We start from the raw sequence: 23,125 nt of genomic DNA on the forward strand, positions 1-23,125 counted from the left end.
TCTGTAGAATCTAATACATGTACATTGATATTTTTCATTCTAATATTTATTAGAATTTTTTTAATTTTGAAAAAAATGTAGATTGAAACCCACTAAATCGGTTTCCTGATCAACTAATAGGTTGTGACCTGCAGTATGAAGAACACTTTGAAAAATGATGGCTTACCATTTAAATATTGTATTTAATATTCCCCTCTAAATTTTGTTGTATTCTTTTTTTTTTAAACATTGATGGAATGCTATCTTTAAAAAAATTGATTAATTTTTAACAACATTATTTTATTTTATTTATCTGTTTTTAGAGAGAGGGGAAAAGAGAAAGAGAGGGAGAGAAACATCACTGTGTGGTTGCCTCTCACGCGCCCCCAACTGGGGACCTGGCGTGCAACCTAGTCATGTGCCCTGACTGGGAATCAAACCAGCGGCCCTTGGTTCGCAGGCCGACAATGCACTGAGCCACAGCAGCCAGGGCAATGTTGCATTCTTGTTTTAATGACATAAGATACAACCTTGATCCATTACCCTTGGATAAAATCACTCCAAAAAATATTTTTTGTGTCAATATGCAACTTATTCTCAGAAGTTTTCAAAAAAATTCTTCAAATACAGTTGACATACAATATCAGAAGTTTTAATATACTATTTTTCCCATTTGGAATAATCAGAGAAAGTATTTAAGTTTTGTCCCTTCTTATTAAAAATGAATGCACAAAGTTAAAAAAATTACTCTTGTCTTATCAACTGCTCATACTGATTCCATAAGTTGCATTTCCATTAAAACAAAATTTTCATCTATTCTTACTTCTAAAAATAAAACTTTGGAACTTCTTTAGCCTTCAGAAATATTTATTTACAGAAATACACATTTGCAAAAGTAAAATGAGCACTCCCGATAGCCAAAGGTAGAACAATTTCAGCAATAAACTAAATAAAGTATGCTGGACTATATAAGGTATAAAATAGTCATGAGTCCATACTAAATATGAATAAATTGAATACACACATACATGAAAGAGAAGAGATTATTCTTCCTTACAAAACAATTCCAGATACTGTATGTAGGAATGCCTCATCTCTGAGAGGTGGCGCTTAGCTCCTCTTCATCTTTTCTTACCCCTGCCACCTTCCTCACTGCAGCCGCACTGCACTTGATGACTTTCTTCCGAAGAGTAGAGTTTGGGAAGGGTTGAGGAGTGGGAATAACTTTATTGCAGAGAGACCTGGCAAAAATGATCTCCTCGAGGTGGTCAAGGCTCACACCATCAATGACAGTCATGTTGATAGCATATTATCCTCTTGCCATGAATAATGAGAATGGCATCTTACTTCTGCAGTCTTTCTCCCCCAAACCCATGACTCCACTATAAACATGATAAAACATGGAACAAAACGAAACTATGTTTCTGCAAAACTCTGACTAGTGCTCCTCAAAATTTAATGACAGAGAAAGTCCGAAAAACTGTCACAGATCAGAGAAGAGCAGGGAGACATAATGACAATGTAATGTGGTGCCCTCGATGAGATTCTGGAGCAGAAAAAAAGACATTGAGGAAAAACTTGTAAAATCTGAATAATAAACTGCTGAGTTCAGTTAACAGTAATATACCAGTCTTGGTTTTGTTGTAGGACAATAATAGGGGAAACTGGGACAAACTTATATAGGAATTCTTTCACTAACTTAGGAACTTTTCTGTAAATCTAAAACTATTCTAAAATTTAAAGAAAAATTTTAAAACAAAGAGTTACATGAACATGGAGAAATATATAAATACAATTAGAAGAATATAATTGGAAGGTGTTAGATTGTGATGACTAATATATCTAAATTGATCTTGTTCTCCTTGTGCTTTAAGCCTTGTGGGAGCAATCCTTTGAGGTGGAATTGCTTTTAGACATCATGGATTGTAGTTTAAAGACTACTGCATGTTAGATTTTGTATAAGAGAAACATTTTATTGTGTAAAGTTGCTTATTCTGTTGTCAAGGTTTTAATAAAATAGATCAAACAAATAATTTTATTGTTATTTTACAGAATCTTCTTTGAGAGAAAAGGACTCGATAAGCAACGATAATATTATTTCAGAAAAGTAACTGTAATTTCCTTTTACTCAAAATAATTTGTGCTAATTTTCATCTTATTTTTAAATTTAATTTGAATATTACTCAACTATTGTAAATTTGTGCTGGAATTGCACTTTTTTAGGAGGAGGAAAGGGATAGAAGGACATCAAACTGTCTTACCAAACCTAGACTTTCTATTTAATGGCATCCGAAGAGCCATCCAGATAGCTTAATAGGGATTATCAAGCTTTATAGCTTTGATTTAGCCACATTCAATACTAAATGCTCTTTCTTTTCTGAGGCATTGAGTCTAGACACTTCTTATAGTAGAAAAAAATATTTGTATACTTATTGCAGACATGAATTGCATTAGTTGTTTTTTCACCAAACTTCCTTTTTAAATATTGAATAATACAGTTATTAGCTGCATGAGTCCAAGTAAGCTAATTTCTGTAAAGTAATGTAATCTTCAAACTTTAATGGCTAAATATAATAATGTTTGTATCTCATTCAGGTCACAACCAATAGAAGTCTTTGGAGGTGGTAGATTTGCTCCATACAGTCATTCAAAGACAGACTTCTTTCACCTAGTGGTTCTGCCCACATGCCTTTGGGCAGAAGTAACTGACATGGCTTCACCTGATTTTAGGGGAGTTTGGCAAATGTAGGGTAGCTGGATGACCAGGAGAAAAAGAGTATGGGTTTCCATTGGAGTAGATTGCAAGGCAAATGGAATATTCTTATGGAAGGCTTGTCTAGCCTCGTATTTGGACTAGGAGACACAGCTCTCTCTTTGAGTGGGGCGGACACCAGACCACATTGGGTTCTGGACTTGTGGTACAAACATGAAAGTATTAGGTTGCTGGGCTTGTTGCAGTGTTTAACTTTTTCGTACAAAAATGGAGGAGCCTATATAATTTTCCAGCCAATTATATCTTGAACACTATTTATTTCTCCAGTAAGAATCACTTTCAACATCTCTTATGTTAATGTAATCACTATAGTATTGATTTGATCACACTGGAAGTTCTTAGAATAGCTTCTTCTGGAATGTGGATTGGGCATTTTGTTTTTAATTTTTTTTTTTAATTTAAGTTTGACATTCAATATTATATTAGTTTTAGGTATACAGCAGTGGTTAGACCAGCGGTTCTCAACCTGTGGGTCGCGACCCCTTTGGGGGTCAAACGACCCTTTCACAGGGGTCGCCTAAGACCATTGGAAAATATGTATATAATTACATATTGTTTTTGTGATTAATCACTATGCATTAATTATGTTCAATTTGTAACAATGAAAATACATCCTGCATATCAGATATTTATATTACGATTCATAACAGTAGCAGTAGCAAAATTACAGTTATGAAGTAGCAACAAAAATAATTTCATGGTTGGGTGTCACCACAACACGAGGAACTGTATTAAAGGGTAGTGGCATTAGGAAGATTGAGAACAACTGGGATAGACATTTATATAACTTACAGAGTAATTCTCCTGATAAACCTAGTCTTCATCTGAAACCATACACAGTTATTACGGTATTACTGACCATACTACCTGTGCTGTACTTTACATCCCCAAGACTGCTTTGTAACTGTCAGTTTTGTACTTTTTAATTCTTTCACTTCTTCACCCAGCCTCCCAATTCCCCTCCCCTCTGATGCCCATCAGTTTGTTCTCTGTATCTGAGTTTGTTTGGTTTGTTAATTTATTTTTTTTAATTCTACATATAAGTGAAATAATAGTATTTTTCTTTCTTTGTCTGACTTATCTCTCTTAGCATAATACCCTCCAGGTCCATCTATGTTGCAAATGGTTAGATTACATTCTTTTTACGGCTGAATAATATTCCGTTGTATATATGTACCACATCTCCTTTATTCATTTTTCTATTGATGGATTCTTAGATTGTTTTAGTATCATGGTTATTGTAAATAATGCTGCATATTTGGGTTGGGATTTTTTGAATGCTTACTAACAAAGCCTCAAATGTAAACTTCAGGTTAGGTTACTTTAGATATTCTCTTCTTGGTGAGAATTAAAGTTAACACAGATTATGTGTATATATATATAAAATTCATGCTAAAACACCTAAAAGCACATTACAGACAATATGATGTATTTTTATTTTATTATATAATAAAAAATGTTTACTTTTGATACTTTTGTAATTTCTGAAGCTCATATTTCATAATGATTTTCTTGCAACTTCCATGATGCATCTGTGTCTCTGGTAAGTGAGGTCCTAAGAAAGTGGAGAATGTCCCGTAGTATAACAGTGGTGGACAGAGGACAGCTAAAGCCAAGATGGATTATGTGGTGCAAATTGAAAATCTGAAATTTCATTGATGGAATTCACAAATACAGAGTACTTTTTGTAAAAGAGCTAAGGTGTCAGACATTTATTTTTTTCATAAAAACTTTGGAATGTTTCAGGTGTTTTACCACTCCTTATGATTGGCCCTTTGATTAAACTTAGGGTAGGAAAGTGACTCTTACAACTTTCTTATAGTGAGTCTATCTGTATGTTAAGTAGATAGCTAGGAGCAGCATTTAAATCCTACCTTTCCAAGCAAAGCATGTGAACCTACATTTTTAGCTGCTATTTCCTAATATAACCTAGAAAGTCTGTCTAGTCCTCCATTGCAGAGACCAATGGTGTCTAACAAGCAGCTCTCTAGAATATTTTTTTCTTAAGTTGATATATAGTTTTCAGATTTCTATGGTGTAAATATTTCATCCATGGCCTATTTCACGCTACCAACATTTGTTATAGAACATAGAGTTGGAAAAAAATGTGCACATTCAGCTCTTATAAGCCAGTTATAAGTGGTACAATATACCACAAAGTAGTACCCCCCCGCCTTCTTCATATGGGCACTGAAGAGATATATGGATTAAAACTGCCATGTTCTACAGTTTACTCTATGGAGAGGTTTGCTATAATCAGTTATGAAGGCAGAGCTTTACATAGGTCTAGGCTACCGTCCCACTTGTATCATGCCAGGTGACTCATGCCCCAATCTGCACATCTAGCCAGTAGTGCTATAATGAGGCAGCCCTAATATGTAATAAAGATATTTGATCAAATACTGAAAGAGTGGAAAAAATAGTCATTTTCTGTATTCACAAAGTAATAGCTTCTAAAATGAAGAAGAATGTCATTTAAATCTAGGTTTCATTGTTGCACACCTTGATGCCAATTTAATTTATATGGCAACTAAAATGACCACTACAGCACATTGCAAGTTATATCACTGTGTATAAGCACTCAATAAAAATAATTTTCTATGGATTAACTCTAAAATTCCACTATTTGCCTGCAAAAATGGTCTTCTCATTTGAGATATTATATAAATCATGTTCCAGTGTTAGGAGTAAGTAAAGGAGGTCTGTCTTTACAACTGCCTACAACTTTGTGACTAAATTTACATGCTGGATAACACTTTGTTTATAGATTACGTTTCTGGAAAGAATGTGTAGACTTTAGAATGACCTTAAAATTTACATGCTTAACAGGAAACAATTATATACCATATGCTGCAGAGGACATAAAATGAAAAAATTTGCAAATAAGCTTAGCTTAAGGCAAGTTCTAGAAACTTCAGTATTGTTATACGTTCACATAAGTGTAACTAAGGATTGATTGTTTACCTTAACAGCCAGAATAATTTTTTGACACCTTAAATATATATTTCCAATTCAATATTTTAAAAATAAGGGGCACAAGGGATTGACATTGGTTGGCTCAGGCTTTATAGAAATGTTGAAGAAATAATTTCTGTAAGTCAAATGTAATTCATTCTTCTCCCCAGTTATTTGGCTCTAAAACAGTTTAAATACCAATAAAACAATAAAAATGATGCAAATTATTGCCAGAGTAAAACATTTATGTAACTAAATCTCCTGATGTTTTTCTTTACAGGATTTTGTATTTTTCTGTAAACTTAAAAGGCCTCCTTCATACCAAGAAAGAGCAGTATTCATCTGTATTAGTTGTTCTGTGTTTTCTTTTTGTTTTAAATCTTTAACCTGGAAATTTGACAATTGTTGACTGAGCCATGGGGTGTCCAGATATTTGGTCAAATATTATTTAGGGTGTTCCTCTGAGGATATTTTTATATTAGTTTAACATTGAAATTAATAGACAGTAAAGCAGACTGCCCTCCCTAATATATGTGGGCCTTATCCAATCAGTTGAAGGCCTGAATGGAACAAAAAAGTTGACCTTCCCTCCTGCCTGACTGCTTTGGGCTAGGATATCAGTTTTTCCCTGCCTTTGAATCTCAACCCAAAACACTGGCTCTTCTAGTTCTTGAGTCACAGGCTTTGGACTGGAACTACACCATTGTTTCTCCTGGCTCTCTAGCTTGCTACCTGCAGCTCTTGGAACTTATTAGCCTACATAATTGTATGATATAATTTCTTATAATAAATCTCTCTATTTCTTTTGTCTCTCTCTATGTGTCTATAAGTATATATACCAATATATTGGTAATATATATACACCAATAGTATATTTTATATATATTTTAATATATATATAGGTACTGTTTTACTAGAGAACTGTCTAATGCAACAGTATGGACCTAGCTGTGCTCCCCAACCCCATGAAAGTTATAAAAATCTTCTTTTAACTTGACTTTATTTATAGATTTATATTCTATTTTATTACTCTGTGTCTACTTATATGTATATCATTAGCATGTTATTTTAATCACGGTCACTTCATAAATGTTTACTATTTTAATAGTGCTTGTCCAGATCAGTTAAAAAATGCTTATGTTACAATAAAATAAATATGGGGGTTGGGCTGAGGTTTGACAAAGAATATGCTGTTCTACCTGAAATAGCAAAGGCAATAACAGGGTTTTTCAATCTTTTCCTTCCTTCTTTATTCCTTCTTCCATTCTTGCTTGCCTTGGAACCCTTTCTGTAAATGAAATCTATAGAATTCAAACACAAAGTGCAGACATTACAAAGAAATCTGCTCTGGCTTGGTAGAGAGCTGGCAAGACTCCCTCCACTTCTGACCTTGCCCAAGTAACCCTTGAGATGTTTATTCTCCAGCAAATTCTGTTGGAAGAAAACCTTCTTAAGCTTATACTTGCAGTTCCAATGTATGTTTTTACTGTTCATATTTTAAAAAATTATGACAACCATTTAAATGGCATTTTCAGTACCACAGTTTACCTAATGCATTTGCACTGTTCTCTTTAATTCTTCCAAACCAGTGGAAAAGCAAGATGAAAAGAGATTTATAAAAATTGCTGTGTATCCAGCAGTCAGATAAGAAAAAGAAATAAAAGGCATCCAAATTGGGAAAGAGGAAGTAAAACTATCATTATATGCAGATGACATGATAGTATACCTAGAAAGCCTTATAAACTCTACTAAAATATGTCTCGATATAATAAGTGAATTTGACAAAATAGCAGGGTACAAAGTAAATATACAGAAATCTAAGGCATTTATGTACACTAACAATAAGATATCAGAGATAGAGACAAAAAAGAAAATACCATTTACTATAGCAACAAGAAAAATAAAGTACCTAGGAATAAACTTAACCAAAGAGATAAAAGACCTGTACACTGAAAATTATGCAACATTGAAGAAAGAAATTAAGGAAGATACAAATAAATGGAAGCAAATACCATGTTCTTGGATGGGAAGAATCAACATCATCAAAATGGCCATACTACCCAAAGCAATTACAGATTCAATGCAATCCCTATTAAAATATCAATGACATATTTCACTGATCTAGAACAAATACTTCAGAAATTCATATGGAACCAAAAAAGGCCCCAAATAGCAAAAGCAATCTTGAAACAGAAGAACAGAGCAGGAGCAATCACGATACCAGACATCAAACCATACTACAAAGCCACTGTGATCAAAACAGTCTGTTACTGGCATAAGAACAGACATATAGATCAATGGAACAGAATAGAGAGTCCAGAAATAAACCCAGGCATCTATGGTCAACTAATATTTGTTAAAGGAGGAAGAAACATAAAATGGAGTGAGAAGAGCTTCTTTAACAAATGGTGCTGGGAGAACTGGACAGGAACATGCAAAAAAATGAAACTAGACCACCGACTTACACCACACACAAGAATAAACTCAAGATGGATCAAAGACTTAAATGTAACCTGCGACACCGTAAAAGTTCTAGAGAAAAACATAGGCAGGAAAATTTCAGATATCCCACATAACAATATCTCCTAAGGCAAGAGAAATAAAAGAAAAAGTAAACAAATGGGACTACATCAAACTAAAGAGTTTCTGCTCAGCAAAAGAAAACATCAGCAAGATGAAAAGGAAACCAACCATATGGGAAAACATATTTGCCAGTGATATCACAGTCAGAAGACTGATCTCCAAAATATATAAAGAGCTTATACGACTCAACATGAAGAAAACAAACAACCCAATTAAAAAATGGGCAAAGGACCTGAACAAACACTTCTCCAAAGAGGACATACAGAAGGTCCACAGACACATGGAAAAATGCTCAACATCATTAGCCATCAGAGAGACGCAAATAAAAACCACAATGAGATACCAGTCAGAATGGCCATCATTAACAAATCAACAAACAACAAGTGCTGGCAAGGATTTAGAGAAATGGGAATCCTACTGCACTGTTGGTGGGAATGCAGACTGGTGCAGCCACTATGGAAAACAGTATGGAATTACCTCAAAAAACTAAAAATGGAACTACCTTTTGAACCAGCGATTCCACTGCTAGGATTATACCTGAAAAATTCTAAAACCCTAATTCAAAAGAACTTACGCACCCCTATGTTCATAGCAGCCCTGTTTACAATAGCTAAGTGCTGGAAACAGCCTAAGTGCCCATCTGTAGATGAGTGGATCAAAAAACAGTGGTACATTTACACAATGGAATACTATGTAGCAGAGAGAAAGAAGGAACTCCTGCCATTTGCGACAACATGGATGGAACTAGAGAGAATTATGCTTAGTGAAATAAGCCAGGCAAAGAAAGAAAAATACCATATGATATCACCTAATACAGGAAACTAAAGAACAACACAAACAAACAAACTAAATAGGAGAAAGAGCAGAATAGCAGTCAATAGGGGGGAGGGGGAAAGGAGAGAAGGGGGATAAGTAAGGGAAGGGACAAGTCAAGGAATGTATATGAATGACTCATGGACATGGACAACGGGGAGGAATATGATTGTGGGAGAGGAGGTGGGTTGGGTGGGGAGAACAATGAGGGAAAAAACGGGACAACTGTAATTGAAAAACCAAAAAATAAAAGATAAAAGAAATAAATAAAAAAAGTTGCTGTGTATCATGTTACCTTCTAACTGAGTGGTTTATTTGCTTACTAAATGGCCTCATATCTATAGTCAATTTTCATCAACAGATAATACGTAAATTTCAATTTCACATTGCAGAGGAGGTGATTTCCATTTGAATGTTGTTTATCATAGGGAATATGTTATTAAATCCAGTTATGGGAAGATTACTCTATTTAATTTACTTTGAGAGAGAAGAATGTGCTCTCATGAGAAACTGCATTAGCTATTAGAAGAGCAATGTAGCTGTCGGTATATGCTATTTCCAGAAAGCATGGGTACATTGCTTTAACAAAAACAAGCCAGATTTTTTCCAGTGTGATCTATTAGAAAGAGCACTGGACTGATAGTTGGGGCTGGGTTCAAGGCCAGGTTTTGACAGTAACTAGCTATGTGACTGTAGGGAGATAATTGTATAACATCTCAGTGCTTCAGGTACCTTTGCTGTGAAATAAGGGATCAGGTAAAATATGGGACCACAATCTTATAAAACCTTATGATCAAGAGATTTCATTGTTCCAGCTGCCCTGATATTGTGAGGGAAAATGAAAATGGCTGCAGTCAAATTATATAGAGAGCAAGAGGTTGTATAACTTCTTCCTGGGCCAACATCAGAGGTAGTGGGTATGCATGTGTATGTGTGTATTTGGTGTGTGTGTTTGTGTGTGTGTACATGTGGGGGTGTGTGTGTGTGTCTGTGTTGGACTGGTGGGGTGTGTGTGTTGGTGGTACTAGTTAGAAAATCTCCCAGGTGAGACTTCAAGATCTTTGAGTAAGTGATTATGGAGAGGATTAAAGCTAACTTCAATCTACTTTTACAATGAGAAATATGAGGGGGGACCCAAAAAGCACAAAATTATCTTTTGGAGGACAGGCCTCTTGTATAATAATACAGGCTTCCCTTGCTATGTGAATGGTCTAGGAACCCATGTGTATCAGTGTACCAGCTGTAATTGTTGTGAGAGGCTATGTTTGGCTTCAGTGAATCATTCTGAACACACTTTCAATACTTTTGTCCATTTTATGATGGGTGATTTACAAGCACACCTGCCCACACCACACTGAGAGTTCAGCAGTTTTTGATCCAAAAGAGCATGATCCCAATGCCCCACCCTCCCTATTCACCAGATCTCACCCTGAGCCATTTTTTTTTGTTTCTTTGCTAATGTGGAAGAGGTGAAACAAACAAACAAACAAAAAACAGCAAAAGCACTAAAAGGCATTGAAATTAACTAGTTCAAAAACTGTTTTGAGCAGTGGAAAAAAGCCTCAATAAATGTATTGCATCAAGTACAGAGTACTTTGAAGATGACTGAAGTTTAAACATTTTATTTAAAAATACACAATTTTTAAATGAATTCTGTTTTATAGGGTCCCCTCTCGTATATCATTTCAGAAAGCTAAATTTCTTGGGAGCAAGGACTGTAATTTGATCACTCTTGGGTTTTTATGAAACCTTTTGATTCCACTTCACAATCCCTATTTCACCTCATTCAGTCCTGTCTGAGAAGTGGTCTATGTTTTCGTGCCTCTGCATTATCCTCCCATTGATATTGACCACCATCATGTCTATCAATCAACCATCCCATTTTAATGAGCACCAGTGACGAAGTGACGATCACCACTAGGCTGAAATACGTCTTGCTTTCAAAGACATCTGACTTAATTCAAAGAATAATGTGAAATGCCTTTCAAACACCATAGGCTGGCAGATTTGAGCGTTTGGACAAAAACCTTCCAGACATCCTTCAGAGCACCACATGTGCAACTACTAAGTATATTTATGGATATATCTAGATAAAGCTACAGATCCACAATCTGTTTCAACTCAACTTGTGGGTGAAGATGGGGAAATCAGAGCAACCAGGTGGTTGTGTCATGAAGAGAAAAGAGGTGACTAAGTAATTTCTCACTTTTATATTCATAATTTAGGTATCACATGGATAGGGTACTAATATGTACTAAAATTCATCACTGCTCCTTTTCAACATACCAAAAAAAAAAAAAAACAAAAAAACTTCTGTATGTGTGTTTTGCCCACTCCCTTTCAAATGCACATTTCCTAGATTTAAAGGAATAGAAAGTGAAAAAGGAGCTGAAGGTAGCTGAATTCCCAAGATGGGAGATGTAGCCATACATTTTTTCATGGTGTTTTGATTTTTATTTATTTTTATTAAGTATAATTGAAAAATACAATAGTAACATACTTAAAGTATATACAATGATGACTTGATATAAATATTATATTGTGGAGGGATTCAAACCCCCATCAAGTTGTTTGACATCCATCAGCTGGCAATCTCCACTCCACTTTTTTTAAAGGGAGAGTTATAGATTTATATTTTTAAAATGTTATTTTTCAACTACAGCTGATAGTCAATATTATATTACTTTCATGTGTATGTATAATGGTTAGATATTTATATAACTTACAAAGTGATCCCTCCAATAAGCTTAATATCCACCCTATACCATACATTCAACTTATAATTTTTAAGACATTTTTATTTCTACCAAGTAACACATTTTCAGTGATGAAAACTAACACTAATAATATGGGCATCATGCTAACCTATGATGGGGATTATTCAAACTTTACCATAGGCCAACCTCCTGCTTAGTGAAAGAATTTCTTCTATAACAGCTATCTTCTACTTTAAGGGAGATAGCTGTGCTAATGTTGCTATATGAACAAATCTAATTTCAACCACAGCCTTTCTGTACATGCAAGTGCTCAGATGAGGGCAAAAGAGCCTCTGGGACAACCACTTAGATGTAGAGAGGGGCCTTTCTAGAATTCTTAATTGAGAGGCAGGTAGGATTTGACTGTGCAGATACATGCCAAGGCCAGGACTGGAAGCACAATGGAAAGGAGGAACCAATGAAGGAACACCTGCTGGGACCATAAATAGCCGTGGTCACACAGTTTGGCTCAGGAAGACAACCTTTCTGGGAAATGGAATGCTAAAGTGGTGCTTGGGTATACATGACTCATTTTCCTCTGATCCAGCACTCTATCACCACAGGAGAAGGTAGTTATTAAGATTCTGCTCCTGCTGCAGCAAAAAAGTTTGCACTGGATGGAGTTAGACAAGGAAGACTTTAACAATAGAGAGCAAGACTGTTGCAACAGGGGTGAAAGATTGAACTCAACTCCACTGAAACAAAAGCTAAGAGGCTGTGTGAGCACTGGTGTTAGCTAGTGGAAAATTACTGGAGGGTATTAAGGAGGAATTTGGTCAATGCGATTAGCCTATCTGTGTTTGTGAATTACTACTTATCTTTACCAAGTTAGGCTATGAAGACCAGGGAGCAGGGGTCCCATCTTCCTTGATGATTACATTTCAAAGGGAAGGCTTCCAAGTCCTTGAGAAAGATGTTTCTTGGTTGTAAACCTGTTAGGAAGCTAGGAGAAGATTTACATCCAAATGGGAAAGAATTTACAATGACGAGTTTTATAAAAGTGAATGCCCTAAGAAAAGGCAGGTCAAGGGCCTGTAATCAGGAAAAAGCCTGTGTAAAATGTAGTCAGGCTGAGGGGAACATTCAGTGCTTGTTAATCACTGTCAGGTAGAGCTGCCTCCTTCAGGCAGGGTCTCTGCCTATCCTGTGGCTCAAGGAGGTGGCCTCATCAGCTAAGACTATCAGCTGCTGTCCACCCTCCAGCAATTGGTAAAAATCTTTTATTGGGATCATTCCTGTAGGAATTTTACACTTCTACTTTTATTTTAATAAATCCTTGAAGAGAGAGAAGTTAATATGGAACTGTTTAGCAAATTGAACCAGATGTCTTCAGATATTAGCATTTAATGTCTAAAAAGCATTACCAATTTTTTCACTTATGTCTTCTATTTGCAAAATAGGTAGCTAAGTGATAAGAGGTATACATACATGTGGGTGAGCATATATTTGCTTTTAATCCTCTTATGGAAAGCAATACAGCTAAGTTAATTTTAATTTTGATTAATAAGTGATTTATTAATTTTTCTTAAACTGTCCATTGTGCATAAAAATGTTGTTCCTTGTTATAGTCCATTTCATTGTTGGATAGATCCAGTTGTCAGGAAGTTCTACCCTATTTTAAATTAAAATATTCTTTTTTATAATTTCTATGTACTGAGCTTATCTTTGCCTCCTAAAATAATTTTATTATTTCTGTGAATTAATCTTGTTGCATAGACTGGCTCTAGAACATGAGGCAAAAATAATCATAAGGGCAGGCATGGCTCTAGAACAAGTCTTAATTTCCAAAAAGGGAAACTAAGGCAGGCATTACATATGAATAGGGCCCACAATGGCGAAGGCTATTGGAAAGCCTGCTTTGTTAGTGGATGGTATTTACCATGTTTCTCCCTCTTTTAATTTAAATTTTTCATTTATAGTTTACTTTCCTTGCTTGGTATTAGTTCAAGATGTATCTGCCATGTTTCTTTATTGAAACACTTCAGCTCCCCAGGCCTGTCTTCAAGCATGCAGAATCTTGGGTCCATATCAATAGAGCTAACTCCCGGCACAAGTGAAATAAAGAATCTCTATAGCATGTTATGATTAGATCAGGCATGAATGGGTCAAAACCATCTACAATTTAAGAGTCTCAAAAATGACTGCTGAGCAAAGCTAGGGAGAAAGCTCTAATAACTGGAATCCTGTTATTGAATAATTTCAAGATAGATATTTCCAAGGGATGAAGAAATATAAGCTCTGGTCATGGGACTAGGTTTCTTAAGCAAAGAGGGCAAAAATAAAGTTAGTAAATTGTGAGCCTAGAGTTCCTCTGGTTACATCATTCATTCACTCATTTCAGTACAATAGAAATTTGATGAGCTCCTTTTGTGCAAATAATTGTGCCATGTCCTCAAAAATAGAAAGGTGAGTAAGGTAGTGTTCCATCCTGAGAAGAGCTCAGTTTATTCCAGTAGTTGCCAAACTTGTCTGTGAATCAGAATTATTTGAGAAACTCCTTTTAATTTTCCATTCCACGAGGTTTTTTCAAGATGTTTAAGGTGAGTCAAGGGCCTTTTTAGTTTTAACAAATTTCCTGGGTGATTCTTATGCACCTCAGATATTTTCAGTCCATAAGCAGGAATTTGGACGACACTAATATTACCTAGGAAGATGGAGAGAAAGACTGAGCCAAGAGTATACTGAATGTCTGTGGGGGTCAACAGGGGTGGTGAAATGAGAATGAGGAAGGAGATCATTGGCTGGTCTTGAAAGGGAATGTCAGGGTGAAGGACGTGGGAAGCAGTTGTCTGGAAGTCACAATGAGATTCCAGGAGGATGGGCCCCAAGACACAGTGAGTTCAAACACGGACGCTATCACCATTGAAATGGCTAGCAAGGAAGGTCTCACCATCAGGAGAAACCAGCTTCCTGGTGAGGCAAGAGTGTTGTAGGGAGAGTGTTGTGATATGATTAGCAATGTGGAGAGTTACTCTGAAGAAAAAACAAAGTATTGGGAAATGCCAAGAGGAAAGGGCCAGGATGGGAATAAGCAAGTACAAGGTAGGTCAAAGAAGACAAAAGCCTGACTGACATTGACAGGGAATGACTTCGGGAGAGGGTAAGTCTGCACTTTGGGTCATGACTGTGGAGCACTGAGCTAAGGGAGGAGAGTGTTCATACTACAGACACAATTTTTCTGTCCTAGGAGTACTACTCTTTTCCTCATTAAGCACATGGTTTCAGACCATCCTTTCTTTATAACTCCCCTGGAGGTTATGCGCGTTTCCCAGATGTCCCAGCAGATGTGTTTCAAGGTGTGGAAGACCCAAGAGAATTCTCCCTTGTAGAACTGATCCTGAGTCCTACCCTATACTTTGAAGGGTTTTGATAACTTTCAGGAAAAGGAATAATATAGCTACATTACTCCTTAACACACTATATATTTATTGGTAAAAATGAAGGAAGACAGATTAAGAGCTGAAGACTCTGACCACAGAGGATTTTTAAGGCACTGAGAACACTCTGTATGATATTACAGTGAATATATGTCATATGTTTGTCCAAGCTCATAAAATGTACAATGAAAACACTGAACCCTAAGGTAAACTATGGACTTTGGGTTATGAGGGTCAATGTAGGTTTATCCTTTGCAATAAACATGCCATTCTGAGTGAGTGATATTGACAATGAGGAGGTTATGCATACATGAGAGCAGGGGTATTTGGGAAATCTCTGTACCTCCCTTCCAATTTGTTGTCAGCTTAAAACTGATCCAAAAATTAAGTCTAAGAAAAAAAAGGAGTGGAAGTTTGTTTTGTTATGCCCTCTCTGCAATGCCCTTTCATGAAAGAGCAGACTTTCTACACTTGTGGAGAATTCATTGTTATTAGTACATTAGCATCCTTCAAGCACCTGATCCCTTTGCAAGTTCTAGAGAAGACTGAGTATAGGAGAAACTGCAGTAGCAAATTAGGAGTTAATTGAATGTCATTCCACCATTCCTTTCTCCTTTCTTAGCTGCTACAGGGGACTGCTTGTGCAGACTCCTCCTGAAGGAATCTATCTGTATCTCCACAACAGCATCATGACACTTTTCTGCAGGGAGCTCTGGTCATGTTTGATTGCTCAAACCAATCCTCATTTTTTTTTCCATGGGCTCATTAACATAAGTGGGATTTCTGTCTCTTCCCAGCAGTAGCAATAAGACCTACATATAAATATCATATAAATGTAATGGTTTATAGTTAGTAATCCTATCTGTACAGTTTTAAGGACATGAGTTTGAAGGCAGAGGCCAAGCATGCATTTGAGGTCTACTACTTCTATTCATATCATATATTAAGTTAACCTCTCTGAACCACACTTTTCTCAGTGGTAATATTTAGGTGTGATTGGGCCTATATTTTGGTTGTTGTGAGGATGAAGTGACATGATGGACATGATGCACTTAAATGCTTAGGTAAAGTACACTGATTCTAAAAGTGGTAGCATATCTTGGCTTTACTATTACTTGATATGGTTATTATTTATGATCTAAAACAGCTTCACAATAACCCTATGAGGCAGGCATGATAGCTCTGGTTTTGGATCATTTATAGCAGAGGCAGGAGATAGATCTACCTTTATGACAGAAAGCATTATGAATAGATAGATGTACATTCAACATCTTACTTCTGACCTTATTCTAGCCTGGAAGACATAGAATTAAGTTAGAAACTCAGGAAAGGTCTCCAATAACCACCCCTCCTTCCCAGCTCTTGTATGTCTAAGTTCTAACATATTTCCTTCATCACCTAAGACAGAATCCAGCAACAGACTCCACCATTTAATATTTTTTAAAATACCAGTTACAACTGACCTTTAATCTGTTAGTTTCAGATGTACAGCATAGCAGTTAGACATATATGAGGTCTGTCCAGGAGATATCCAGCCATGTAATATGAAAAATTGAGACATTTATTGAAGATGATACAAGAAACATTGTACATAGAATAATGATGCCTCAGTCCCCTTCAAAGTTGGCACCTTGGGACCTCACACAGCTCTTCCAATTGCCATCAGCTGCGCCGTCATATTTTCCTGTGTCTCATTAATGGTCTGAAATCTCTTCCCTTTCAAAGGTGATTTTAGTTTTGGGAAAAGCAAGAAGTAACAGGGATATAGGGGGCTGAGTCATCTGGGTGAACTGATGTTTCACCAAAAATTTCTGCTCAAGACATGATGCATGAGCAGGTACATTGTCCTGATGAGGCTTCCAATCACCAGTTGCCCATAGCTGCAGCCTTCTGAATCATCCAAATCGTTTCTGCAGAGGAATGTTCAAGCTTAACTCAAAATTTAATGCATATTTGTTGCTTTATTCACTCAGTCATTTTGAATGCAATGGCCACAAAGTACACACGCTCACTCAATCGCATCTATCCCTTCCACTGACTAGTACAGTGAAGTAGTCATTGTTTATTCATGCCTATTTCAGTCCACTCTCCTTGGTTGCCAGGTTACATCGATGTCATGCAAACCATTCTCATTATATTAACAATGGCTGGACTTTCCTGGACGGACCTTGTATATAACTCACATAGTGATCCCCTGATAAGTCTCCTGCCTAGTTTTTGCAGGCTCACTGTTTGGAAATGGATTTTACTCTGTTCTAGCAGATGAGAGTCCCCACTGGGGCTCTCATGGGGTTAGGGGCATTAGAATATACCCCTTGTTTTCACAAGTAAATTTAGAGCTGACTGTATAATTTTCAGGGTCCAGTGCAAATGAAAATGAGGGTTCCTGGTTAAAAATTAGGAATTTTAAGACAAACACCATAGCATTAAATCACCCACAGGGGTGTGGGACTTCACAGGGTTCTCGACCATAAAGCCGGCCTTCAGTTTTGTTAAATTGTAAAGTGGTTCCTTTGATTTGAAATGGCTCACTTCATTTATTAACCCATTCATTTTTTTTTTTTGTTTGTTTGTTTTGGTGGGGGATAATCTCAAGAGCTGAAACATTCAGGGGCCCAGAAAATACATAATAAGAGGGACCACATATGCTTCTCCCATGAGAATAAAATCACCAAGTCATGAGCTTGAAAGGCAAAGGAGGAGGAAGAGCTGAAAAGCAGAAATATAATGACTTTGGGGATACTATAGTCAATCCTCAGTAAAATCATGACCTAACCTTAGGCTGCCTCCCAAATCTCAGAGAGACAAATGGAATCAGAACCTAAGTGAACGCCACCATGTCTCCCTGATTTCAAGCCACAAAAGAGGTTATTAAGAAGAATGGGAAAAAAAATCAGAAAAGTTAACTCAGGCCACTGTCCTTGTGCCCTGAAAAAAAGCTTTGTAACAAATCTGACAAGCCACGTGTCCTTCCTACAAATAGACTAGACATGCTTGGTCCTTCCAGAAATGAGGTTTGTGGGTTTTGGGGGCAGAAGGTAGCTAGAATCAGGCTGGCGAAGGGACCTGGAGGACAATAGGTTACATAAAGAGTTTCTGTTTCTCTGATATGGGATCTTTCCAGTCAGAATAGGAAAGAAAGCGGCCCATAACCTCTTCTGTTAGGGACAGTGAGGCTAATTTTGAGAAGAAATTATGCTCAAGTTAGAACTGATACTGAACCAATCCCAAAAGATCCCTTTTACAGCCTCCCGCTGTTAAGGGACACTAAATCCACCAAATATTGTCTCCTTCCTGACATAAGGGGTCAACACGCTCACCCCAGGTCCTCAGCTAGAGTTACCTTTGAAAGCTTTCCTCGCTCATCAGCCCTATGCGTACTTTCTAAACTCAGTACCATCTTTAGTTTTTTCATAGTGAAAGAAAAGGTTGAGTTATTGCCCAGGTTTTGACTTCTTGGTTGGATTTTCTGATTATGAGTGAGAGGAAAGCAAAAAGGGGCCCATCTAGGTGTCGTATTCATGTTGCCAATCTAGTCCACAGCCAAGTAGCAAGGAATTCCGTCTCTTAAAGGAGGAAGAAACAGAAAAGCAGGGAGAACCAGACACTGAGAAAAAAGAGAAACTAATACTTGTCTCCCGCTATCCATTCAATTACTCACGCCCATCCCTTATTTTAGTCAGCAGCGTGAAGACTCATCAGGCTCGGAAGTCTCGCTTAAATAAAAGGTGAAGGAGCTTGACTGGTTAAGAGTTGAGGCCCTTATTGGCTGGAGCCAATGAGCTTCCCAGTTCTATTAAACCAGAAGAAAAGTGGCAGCTGAGAACTGGGCTGAGTTTTTTTTTTTCCTTTTTTTTGAGAGACCCCCCGCGTCCCTGCCACCCCCGCGATTGCTGTGCTCCCCTGTAACTACCGTATGCTAATTTACCCTCCGACATTATCAGGATTCACAAGAAAATGAAAGTTATAACTGTCAGAAATGTGCTAGAAACTTAATTTAATAGTGAAGAAAATAAGCACAATAAACAAGGTACAATATTCCCTCACTTATCACGGGTATTACATTCTAGACCACCCCTGAGATATGTGAAAATCCACGAAGTAGGAATCTTACATTTATTTTAGTATTTATATATATTTTAAGGCTTTATAAACCTTCCCCACATACTTATAAACCGTTCCCAGTCCCTTATTAACCTTTCCCACTCCCTTAACTTTTTTCCACACTTTTATAAACAGTACTTTTTTAAACATATTCTACACTCTTAAACCTACGTAACTTTAACAACATACATATTACAATACCGCAAAATCCCGTGATATGGTGAAAGTCCGCGATAAATAATTAAATATAATATTTTTTAAAACCCCATGATACAGTGAGACCATGATAAGTGAACCGCGATATAGAGAGGGACTACTGTATTACCTCATTTCATGTGATAACCAAGAAGCATTTCTTTCCTTAAATAATATAGAAGAAAAGCCAAGCCTTATCACTTTCTGTGTGAGGAAAGAGACCCCTAATAAGTGTCTCTTTTTACTAGTCCTGACCCTCTCCCTCTAGAAACATATTTGGCCTAAACCAGGCTGTGTAACTGGTGACCATTCAGTCACTTCATGGTCTCAGATGTTCCTCTCTAGATGACTGCAGTTCATATTAAAACACGTTTTCATGTCTGAGAGTTTCGCTCATCAATACACTCTTATCTTCAGCTTTGCCCTTAGGAAAATTGGTGCAATCAAATTAGTACATCTGGAGAGTATTCATTATTTTTACCATGATAAAACACCTTAGTGGAATGGTGCTTATGTTGCCAGGAGAATATTCATAAGTGCTTTTTGTTTGTTTTTGTTTTAAAGAATGCTGCTTTGGTAATTAGAGTGGCAGGTGATGGAGCTAGAAAGGTAGACAATTATTTTTTTTGTTTCTTTTTTAATTATAAAAAACAGAACATAAAGTTTATTGTTTTTAAATATACAATTCAGTTGTGTTAAGCATATTCACATTGTTGTGTTACAGATCTCTAGAAATTTTTATCTTGCAGAACTGAAAGTCTGTACCCATTGGACAACACACATTTCCTTTTCCCCACAGTCCCTGGCAACAAACTTTCTACTTTCTGTTTCTAGGAGTCTCACTATTCTAGATACCATAATACCTCATATTAGTGAAGTTATACAGTATTTGTCTTTTTGTGATGGGCATATTTTACTTATTGTAATGTCCTCAAAGTTCATACATGGTGTAGTGTGTGACACAATCTCCTTTTTAAAGACTGAATAATATTCCATTGTATTTATATACCACTTCTAAAAATACATTCACCAGTCCATAACATTTGAGTGCCTTCTACCTGTTGCCTATTGCGAATAATGCTGCAGTGTACATGGGTGTTCAAATACATTCTCATGTTTCTTCAATTTCTTTTACAAAGTAAAAGAGTGCCTAAGTACACAGAATTGCATACTGAAAACTATTCAAAGTTAATATAGGCTTGTAATTTATAAATTTATAAATACATTTGTATTCAATTTTAACATCTTTAAAGCAGAAGCTCAATTTTTTTTTCTTTTAGGTATACTCAATATACAATATTATAATAGTTTTAGGTGTACAACATAATTTAGTATTTGTATACATTGCAAAATGATCACCACAATAAATCTAGTTAACTTCTGTCATCATAACATAGTCATGGAATTTTTTTATTGTGATAAGAAATTTTAAGATCTCTTCTCTTAACAACCTTCACACATGCAATATGGTTTATTAACAATAATCACCATGCTGTACATTACATACCCAAGACTTATTTATTTTATACCTGGGAGTTTGTACCTTTTGACTCCTTTCACCCAGTTCACTTACCCCCATCTCCCTCCTCTGACAACCACCAATCATTTCTCTGTCTCCATAGCTTGTTTTTTCTCATTTCACATGTAAGTGAGATTATACGGTATTTGTCTTTCTCTGTCTGATTTATTTCACTTAGCTTAATGCCATCAAGGCCCATCCATGTTATAACAAATGGCAAGATTTTATTTTATTTTATTTTTAATGCTGAATAGTATTCAATTATATATATATGTATATAAACCTCATCTTTCATATTCATTCACCCATCAATGGACACAAATTGTTTCCATATCTTGGCTACTGTAAATAATTCTGCAATGAGGATGGAGCTGCATATATCTTTTAAAATTAGTTTTTTTATTTTCTTCTGATAAATACCCATAAGTGGAATTGCTGGATCATATACAGTTCTATTTTTAAATTTTTTGGGATTCTCCATACTATTTTTCACAGTGGTTGCACCAATTTACAATCCCAGCAATAGTGCATGAGGGTTCCCTTTTCCCACATTCTTGCCAACACGTATTATTTCTGGTCTTTTTGAATAGTATTTTGACAGGGGTGAGGTGACATCTCAATGTGATTTTGATTTACATTTCCCTGATGATTAGTGAGTTTGAGTAGCTTTTTTATGTATCTGTTGACCATCTATATGTCTTTTTCAGAAAAAAATTTGTCTATTCAGATACTCTGCTCATTTCTCATTGGATTTTTTTATATTTTACTTTTTGGTATTGAGTTGGATACTAGCTCCTTATTAGATATAAAATTTGAAAATATTCTCTCTCATTCAAGTATATTGCCTTTTAATTTTGTTGATTTCCTTTGCTGTGTAGAAGGTTTTTAGTTTGAAGTCGTCCCATTTGTTTATTTTTGCTTTTGTTACCTTTGCTTGTAGAGTCAGATTAAAAAAAACTGTAGCCAAGACCAATGTAAAAGAGCTTACTGTCTACAACTTTTTTTTTAGAAGTTTTGTGATTTTAGGTCTTACAGTCAAGTCTTCAATCCACTTTAAGTTAATTCTTGTGTATGGTGTAAAATAGTAGTCTAGTTTCATACTTTTGCATGTGATTGTTCAGTTTTCCCAAACATTGTGAAGGGACTATTTTTTCCCTAGTACCTTTGTTATAAGTTCATTGACCATATATACTTGAGTTTTTTCTTGGGCTCTCTGTGTGTTCCATTGATTTGTGTGTCTGTCTTTTATGTCAATACTATATTGTTTTGATCACTTTAGCTTTGTAATATAGTTTGAAATTAAGAAGTACGATGCTTCCAACATCCTTATGACCATTATTTTGAAATCTCATTCAGGCAAATAATTTATGTCAGTTTCACTGAGGTATGTTTTTGGAGGTTCTTTTGTTTGGAACATATTTTATGTTTTTCTTATTCTTTATTTGACTTCCTGTTATTTTGCACATGAGATGAAACAGGCACCTCTCCCTGTCTTAACAGAGTGGTTTCATGTAGTCGCTTAACCTTGTCAACCAGACCTGCCTAAGCTCCTGAATGCCTTTCAGACTTTTGTGATTGTCCAAGCCTCCTTTCTTTGTTCTTAGTGGCTCTCAGTAGTGGAAGGTGTGCCCAGATCCATCCATGTTCCCAAGGGATGGATTGCACTCAGCATCTAGATCAAGGCTGGTTGGAAGCTGGATGCTTAGGTAGTAGCTGGGAAATAGTATGTAGATAAGCCCCTCATACGAAGAAATAGGTGAGTGTTTTTGTCTGCTCAGTATGCATTGGACCCACGTGGAGGGTGTTTTGCTCCTGAGCCTGTTGAGAACTGCTTCTTTGTTTACTCTATGGGACTCATGAATGAAAGCCCTATTGATTATCAAATCCAGAACATCTGGGGGATCATCCCATAGGTATCAGCCACAAAAGCTGGGGCATAGACATGTGTACAAGCTTATTCCAGGTGATCTGGAGTGGGCTAGAAGGATAAGATGGGGGATGTGTTATTCAGCTTCCCCTGTCTCTGGGAAGGATCAAAGCTAGACCATAGATATGTGCTACGTTAGAAGTC

This window comes from Furipterus horrens, unplaced genomic scaffold, assembly GCF_987537825.1.
Source record: "Furipterus horrens unplaced genomic scaffold, mFurHor1.1.pri manual_scaffold_2, whole genome shotgun sequence".
Lineage (NCBI taxonomy): Eukaryota > Metazoa > Chordata > Mammalia > Chiroptera > Furipteridae > Furipterus > Furipterus horrens.